The sequence below is a fragment of the Otolemur garnettii genome, unplaced genomic scaffold (genome assembly GCF_000181295.1).
Source record: "Otolemur garnettii isolate 467f Iridium unplaced genomic scaffold, OtoGar3 scaffold00287, whole genome shotgun sequence".
Taxonomy (NCBI): domain Eukaryota; kingdom Metazoa; phylum Chordata; class Mammalia; order Primates; family Galagidae; genus Otolemur; species Otolemur garnettii.
The window spans coordinates 352,309-361,161 of record NW_003852682.1 but is presented as its reverse complement, the minus strand read 5'-3'; the positions used below and the strand labels follow the sequence as shown (position 1 = coordinate 361,161).

Here is an 8,853-nt window from a genome sequence, read left to right as displayed (position 1 = left end):
AATTAGCTTTTTGAACTGATGGACAAATCAATGTATTGCTGCTTCTTTTACCTCCTATCCGTAGAGTATGAATTTAAACAGGTGATTTTTTGGTCTGTATTGGTGTTAACATTCATTTTCTCTGGTTGAGTCCACTGATGCAACATATTATTGTGGGCCGTTGTCTTTACTCCCCCCAACTTTGGTAAAACTGCTTACACACTACTCTCACCGCTGAAAGACTATGTGTATGTCTCTACCTGTCTCTTCTATAGTAGTCGAATAATGCTTTTTGTGGACTGTATCTTCTGCTGCATGCTAACAAGAGGTTTGCAGCATTTTCAGTATTTCAATATTTTAGTGTTAGGCTGCCGATCTGAATCGACGATGGAAAATAGCATTCAGGAGAAGGGGCAGCTGATAGGCTCAGACAGAATCTGGGGCCAGCAAAGGCTGTTTTGATAGGGTCAAGGGAAGGGTCTCTTTGCATCACATTCAACAAGTGGCCAATCCTGCTGGTGCAGACAAGGAGGCTGCTCAGTGACTAAGTAGGAAATGAGGGGCGGGGGGCACACGCTCAGAAGGCTGCTGGCACCATGGGCAGAGTGAAGAACCGATCCAGTGCTCAGCGGCGGAGGCGAAAGCGGCCTGGGGATCCTGCCGCCGCCTTCGCAGCCATCGCGGTCATGGGCGCCAGCCGTGAGCGGTGCCCCCCTGTCCAAGTCGGGGTTGGGAGCCACGCGGCCGGGAAGGAGCTGGCAGCTGCCAGAAGGTGGCGGGGAAGGTCGCGGCGGAAGCGCTGGTGGCGGCGGGTCCGACATGCGGGCCCCAGAGATGCGCTGCCCCCAGGGCCATCCCGGAACCGGGCCCCCGCCGCGTCCCCCCAGGAGCTGGACCTGGGCGCACAGCGCGAGCGCTGGGAGAAGTTCAGGAGGCTGCGGGGCCTCAGCTGCGAGGGCGCCGCCAAGGTCCTGCTGGACACCTTCGAGTATCCAGGCCTGGTGTATCACACTGGGGGTTGTCACTGCGGCGCGGTCCGCTTTGCGGCCTGGGCCCCAGCAGATCTGCGCGTGCTGGATTGCAGCTGCAGGCTGTGTACGAAGAAGCAGCACCGCCACTTCCTGGTACCGGCCTCGCGCTTCACGCTGCTCCAGGGTGCGGAGAGCTTGGTCACCTATCTATCCAACACTCACCCGGCGCTGCACAGCTTCTGCAGCAGATGCGGGGTGCAGAGTTTCCACTCAGTCGTCTCTGACCCCCGGGTGTACGGCGTCGCCCCGCACTGCCTGGACGCCGGCACCGTGCGCAGCGTGGTCGTCGAGGAGGTCGACTGTGGCGATCAGGAGGAGGAGGCCACCAAGGAGCACAAGACCTCGCTGAACGCATCCACCGAGGCAGCCCTTGCCTGTCCCGCCGAAAAGGAGCAGTGACTGGGGCCACAAATACCCTGGAAACATGCCCTGACTCTCCTCGTGAGAGCCTCCACAGTCCCTGTTTAAAAAAAAAAAAAAAAAAAAAAAAAAAACTAATGTGCAAAAGTGGTCTGTTTCTGGACTGTAAATCTGTGGTGTTGGTCCAAGCTTCCTTCCCAGTATTTTCCCTTCCCTTCCACTGATTTTCAGCGGACTCGCTTCTGATCCAAAACTTGAACACGCGTTTGTCTCTGTATAGCGACAGTCTTGCAATCCACTAAGCTGGGACTGTCTGTACTTGTTCAAGTCATCCCTGTGTCGCTCACTTTTACTATTCTCCATACAGCTCTCACAACTCGCTTGCAGATTATGCCTATGTATTGTACATTTTTGGTGCTATTGTGTACAGGATTGCTTTTAACTCTTGCACCTGGTATTTGGGACAGCTACATGTAAACAGTTTTGTCAACATTTATTAGCATGTTTCCCATTGACTGCTCTGTGCAAGTGTGTGTGAGGGCACACGCACCTGTGTGCATTAGGTGGACATTCACACGTTCACTACTTAGAGGTCGCAATATTTGTAGCTGTGTTGTTTACTTAGGATGTTCTTAAGTGACATGTTTTAAGATTCATTAGTATTGCTTATTTCATTGCTTTTATTAACCAAGGGATGTTTAATATTTTGTTCAGTTTTGTTTTAGAAACTGTCTCTGGGAAAAGGGGTGGGAGACAGGAATAAGAAAGACATCTGTGCACTGTATGCCCTCTTTAACCTTTCGAAATACCTACCTTGTAAGGGTGTTAAGTATTTAGAAATTCATGAATATTTAATAAATTATAATTTATTAAATTTAAATAAAAATTATGTATTTCTATGCTGTACAGTACAAAATCAGCTCCAATTTGTATGTAATTCTGGATACCTTGAATTTCTATTGAACAATAGGTGGTAGGTGTCCTTTTATGTCCAATAATACATATCATTTAATAGCTTGTATAATACAATTTTAAAAACATGGATCTTTCATAAGTTGTCTGATGTATGTTTAGCTTTTCTTTGGCTTTCACTATAATAATACTATTTCAATGGAGCAAAATACAAATAAATGTCCTCGGTGTTCCATCACTTGAGTAAAAAGGCCCAGAATTCTTTCCCAGGTGCCTTTTCTTTGCTGCCTCTCCTCTGTACCTATGTTTCATTGGATGTACATATAATATTAATTGCACTATTTAGCTTGGTTTACCTTTTCATCAAATTAAAGACAGGATAATTAAGTAGGTATGTTTTCCATGTATATGAGAAATAACCTGTGTGGGCCATCACACAGAGACACTATGATCCTTTCACCCTACCTTTTCTTGTCCATCTTTTTCCCAGCCCACTGTTTAGAGTGAGGGTGTTTACAACCCAGCTTCTCTAATGGTCTCTCTACTCTCCAAGATTTCCCCTTTTGAATAGCTCGTCCCAGTCCTTCATCACTTATGGGTGGAGTTGAGGTAAGAAAGGTAATTGTAAAGCCTAATATTGGTCTTTCAATTATTTTTCAGACTCTTCAGTCTAAGGGGACCCATTGATACCAATTGGACCATGGATAGCCATGGACTTAACAGTAAGCCTAAAATTTATGCATATTTACTCACAAAATTAGAAAATTTTCTTTTAAAGTTCTCTCTTCTCAAAGATTCATGCTCTCCATATCCTTGGGCTTCTAAGGCCCCCTTTTACAAATCTGTTGTCCAGAAAGATATGGTTTCTCTTGGATTTTTAATCACTCATGCCACCACAAGGGAACTCTGTGGGTGAAAGATCTCTCCAGCTGTGAGTGGCACAAGGCTTTCAGGTAGGACATCCACCTCCTCTTTCCCAGGTAACAGATGTTTCTGGTGGTTACTTTCCCTCTGATGGATGCACCACATTTGATGAGCAGGACAAATGGAGTGGCTCCACTTTCCAGGTCTTTTAAACTCACTCTGTACGGTACTCATTCTCTCTTGCATTTCTCTTTCATTTGTTGTTCAGGCTGTATACTCCATCCATATAAATGGAAATTTTGAAAGATAGAACCTAATCTTTTTGGTTTAAAAATCCTCAAGTCCTGTGAGGTGGTTATAAGAATTGTATAGGAAGTGGATGACTATCCCAGGAGTAAATACATCTCTATCTCAGCAATTCCTAACACCCAAAACTGAGTCTTTATATGCATGTTGTGAGATGAAAAATGGTCCATTGCACTAAAATTAACCATGTAACAAAAAAAAAATTGTGCTTAGAAGCATAATGAAATATGTTACCATTTTCAAATAATTAAAAATGCATATTTAATTTCCCCAATATTAAAATCACATTTGAAAAAAAATCCCCTTTTATGAGTCTATAGCAGTTGCTTCCTCCCCATTCCTGTTATTCTTTTGGGAACATCCTGACTTCTTTCACAATATCTAAGTCCTTGAGCTAGAATTTTAAAACAACTCTAAACATTATAACATTTTCCCCAACCCCGCTCTCCATAGTAGCCTCCTTGAGAATAGTGCTGATGGCCACCACTTTTTGATACATTGCAATTTAAAATCATTATCTCTTTCTCTTTTACCAGAACACTATTAACTACAGCAAAACAAAATGATGAAAACTTGCTTTCTGTAAAAAATAATCTCTTGTATCCAAAGGCAAAATACCAAGTTAAGTCAACAGTCAAATACAAAATGTACTTTTAAAGAACAATGTAGTTCTGTTTCTCAGTATCTATTCTGCCTCACTTAACTTGGAAGCCAAGGTTTTGCTATGTTTCTAAATAATATAGTGAAGCATGGAAATTGACAAAATATGTAGCTATAGGACAAACCCCGATGCGAAATATAGAAATATATATATTTTTTAATTTAACAAGTACATATAAATTAATTTCTGGCAGCACAGATGGACACACATAGGTATACACACACACACACACACACACACACGCACATCGTATAATAAAAAAGTCATAAAAATTCAACACTGAAATATTTGTTTTCTATATGGAGAGCACTATACCAAGAAAGAAGGAATGCATGAAACCTCTGATCACTGTTTTTAAACCAATTGGCTCTGAATTGATTCACACAGAAAAATTGATACTAACATTTGTTGAACATTTAGGACATGCTAGCACTATTTTAAGTATTTCTCATGTATTTATTTAATTCTCACAGGAAACTTATGATATAGGTGTGATTATTTTTCTAAATAACACACATGAGGAAACTGAGAGAACACAGTCAATTTTTTTCCTTTTTTTCTCTTTAATTTTATTTTTTCATTTTTTTATTTTTACTTTTTATTAAATCATAAACACATAGATCATGTATACATTAATGCATTTATGAGGTACAATGTGCTGATTTCATATAGAATTAGGAATGCTTACATCACACTGGTTAATATATACCTCATCTCATTTACTTAGTTATTGTGTTAAGATATTTATACTCTATACTAATAGATATGACATGTACTCTTGCATTATGCACCATAGGTCTGATCCCACCATTCACCCTCCTTTGATCTGACCTCCCACCTCCCCTCCCATTCTCCTTCCTTCCTCCTTCATCTTGGGTCATAGTTGTGATCTATTCGTCATATGAAAGTGCGAGTGATTGTAAATTGGTTTCATAATAGTACTGAGTACATTGGACATTTTTTCTTCCATTCTTGAGATACTTTACTAAGTAGGAAATGTTCCAGCTCCATCCATGTAAACGTAAAAGAAGTAAAGTCTCTGTCTTTTTTAAGGCTTCATAATATTCCATAGTGTACATGTACCACAATTTATTAATCCATTCATGGGTCGATGGGCACTTGGGCTTCTTCCATGACTTGGCTATTATGAATTGGGCTGCAATGAATAATCTGGTGGAAATATCTTTGTTATAAAGTGATTTTTGGTCTTTTGGATATATACCTAGTAAAGCAATTGCAGGATCAAATGGCAGGTCTGCTTTTAGATCTCTGGATATTCTCCATACTTCTTTCCAAAAGGGATGTATTAGCTTGCACTCCCACCACCAGTGCAGAGGTTTTCCCTTTTCTCCACATCCATGCCAAAGTTTTGGGGCTTTGTTATGTGAGCCACTCTTACGGAAGTTAGATGATACCAAAGTGATTTTGATTTGCATTTCTCTGATGATTAAAGATGATGAACATTTTTTCATGTATGTGTAGACCATGCTTCTATCTTCTTCAGATAAGCTTCTTTAAAGTCCCTTGCCCACAATGAAATGGGATTACTTATTCTTTTCTTATTAATAAGTTTGAGTTCTCTGTGGATTCTGGTTATCAAACCTTTGTCAGAAGCATAACCTGCAAATATCCTCTCCCATTCTGAGGGCTGTCTGCTTACTTTACTTACCGTGTTGTTGGCTGTGCAGAAGCTTTTTAGTTTGTCAGATCCCAATAATGTAGTTTTGGTGTTGCTTCAATTGCCTGGGGGCAATTTCTTCAAGTGTTTCTCCTGCACTCTCTCCAAGAATCTTTATAGTTTCATGTCTTAAGTTTAAATCTTTTATCTGGTGAGAGTCGACTTTTGTTAATGGTGAAAGATGTGGGTCCAGTTTCAGTCTTCTACAAGTCACCAGCCAATTATCCCAGCACCATTTGTTAAATAGGGACTCTTTCCTCCAATTTATGTTTTTGACAGGCTTATCAAAGATTAAATGACAATAAGTGTCTAGGTTCATCTCTTGGTTCTCAGTTCTGTTCCATACATCTACCTCTCTTTTTGTGGCAATACTATGCTGTTTTGATCACTATAGATTTATACTATAGTTTGAAATCTGGTAGCATGATTTCTCCTGATTTGTTTTTATTTATGAGTAATAATATCTTGGCTATTCGAGGTTTTTTCTGGTTCCATATAAAACAAAGTACTTTTTTTTCCAGATCTTTAAAGTATGATGATGGTGTTTTGATAGGTATTGCATTAAATTTGTAAATAGTTTTGGGTAATATGGACATTTTAAAAATGTTGATTCTTCCTAGCCATGAGCATGGTATGTTTTTCCATATGTTAACATCTTCAGCTATTTCTTTCCTCAGAGTTTCATAATTCTCTTTATAGAGATTGCTCACGTCCCTTTTAGGTAAATTCCCAAATATTTCATCTTCTTTGGCACAACTGTAAAGGGAATACAGTCCTTGACTGTTTTTTTTGGCTTGACTATTATTGGTATATATAAAAGTTACTGATTTATAAATATTGATTTTTTATCCTGAGATGCTACTGTATCCTTAATAAGTTCTAAGAGTTTTGTGGTTGAATCCCTGGGGTTTTCCAGGTATAAAATGATATCATCTGCAAAGAGTGAAAGTTTGATCTCCACTGACCCTATTTGTATACCCCTGGTCACCTCCTCTTGCTTGATTGCGATGGCTAAGACTTCCATTACAATGTTAAAAAGCAATGGAGAAAGTGGGAAACCTTGCCTGGTTCCTAATCTGAGTGGAAATGTTTTCAATTTTATTCCATTCAATATGATATTGGATGTGAGTTTACTGTAGATGGCGTCTATCAGTTTAAGGAAAGTCCCTTCTATACCTATGTTCTTAAGTGTTCTGATTATGAAAGGATGATGGATATTGTCAAAGGTTCTTTGTGCATCTACTGAGAGAATCATATGATCTTTGTTTTTTAGTTTGTTTATGTGATGTATTATAGTAGATTTAGGTATATTGAACCAATCTTGAGACTCTGGGATAAAACTCACTTGGTCATGGTGTATAATTCATTTGATGTGTTGCTAGATTCTGTTGGCTAGGATCTTATTGAATATTTTTGTATCTATGTTCATTAAATATATTGGGCTATAGTTTTCTTTGCTTGTTGGGTCTTTTCCTGGTTTGGGGATCAGGGTGACATTTGCTTCATAGAATGTATTGGGAATGATTCCTTCTTTTTCAATGTTTTGGAAAAGGTTAAATAATATAGGTACTAATTCCTCTTTAAAGGTTTGGTAGAATTCTGATGTGAAGCCATCTGGTCCCAGGCTCTTCTTTTTTGGGAGATTTCATATAGTTGATTCTTTTTTAGTACTTGATATAGATCTGTTCAGCATTTCCACTTCTTTCTGATTAAGTCTAGGAAGTTGGTGTGCTTCCAAGTATTGGTCAATTTCTTTCAGATTTTCATCTATCTGAGAATGAATTTTTTGTAGTATTTATTAAAGATTTTTTGAATTTCTGAGGTGTCTGTTGTTATTTCACATTTGTTATTTCTGACTGATGATATTATGGACTTTAATTTTCTATTTTTGGTTAGGTTGGCCAAAGGTTTATCAACTTTGTTGAATTTTTCAAAAAAACAACTTTTTGGTTCATTGATCTTTTGAATAATTCTTTTGTTTTCAATTTCACTTAATTCTGCTCTAATTTTAGTTCTTTCTTTTCTTCTGCTGGGTTTGGAGTTGGAATGCTCTTCCTTTTCCAGTTGCTTAAGATGCCCCATTAAGTTATTGACTTCCTTACTTTCCATTCTCTTGAGGAAGGTTTGTAATGCTATAAATTTCCCTCTTAAGACTGCCTTTGCAGTATCCCACAGGTTCTTATAATTGATGTCTTCATTATTGTTTTGTTCCCAAAATTTGGCAATTTCCATCTTAATCTCATCTATAACTCAGCTATCATTCAGCATATGGTTATTTAGTTTCCATGTCTTTGCATGAGTATGCAGATACCTGTTATTGGAGAGTTCAACTTTTATTGTGTGATGATCCAAGAAAATAGGAGGAATAATTTTTATACTTTTAAATTTGCTGAGATTAGACTTGTGACCTAAGATCTGATCAATGTTGGAGGATGTTTCATGGGCTGATGAGAAGAATGTGTATTCAGTTTTGTTAGGATGAAATGTTCTGTAGATGACTGTTAACTTCAATTGTTGTATGGTGAAGTTTAAATCCAAAATTTCTTTAGTTAGTTTCTTATTCGAGGATCTATCCAACACTGCCAAAGGGGTGTTAAAATCTCCAACTATTATGTGCTGGAAGATATTGAATTGCTCATGTCTGTTAGGGTCTCACTTATAAATTGAGGAGCATTCTGGTTGGGCACGTAAATGTTAATAATTGACATCTTCATCATATTGAGTGTTTCCCTTAACAAATATGAAGTGACCATCCTTATCTTTCCTTACTTTTCTTGGTTTAAAGCCTAGTGTATCTGCAAATAAAATTGCCAAGATGAGGTTCTTGTATGCAGCAGATATCTGGCCTGAGTTTTTCAGCCAACCTGTGCCTCTTAAAAGGACAGTTTAAGCCGTTCACATTAATTGAGAGTATTGATAAGCCTAGTAGTATTTTGGGTGTCAAGTTTTTCAAAAGTCCAAAGGACATTTTGAATCTTTTCACCACTGTGGAAACTGGATTTTGGTTAAGAATTTCAGAGTGAGTTTACTTTGGTGGTAGACCATTGTGCTGGTCATTATTG

The 8,853-nt window shown here is 38.8% G+C and overlaps 1 pseudogene across 1 annotated transcript; it reads left to right on the top strand.

Annotated features, from left to right (window-relative positions):
* The first annotated feature begins 566 nt into the window (after positions 1–566).
* LOC111722603 lies at positions 567–1,415 on the top strand (annotated as a pseudogene). The gene has a single exon (XR_002771352.1). The product of XR_002771352.1 is annotated as a centromere protein V pseudogene (transcript).
* The last annotated feature ends 7,438 nt before the right edge of the window (positions 1,416–8,853 follow it).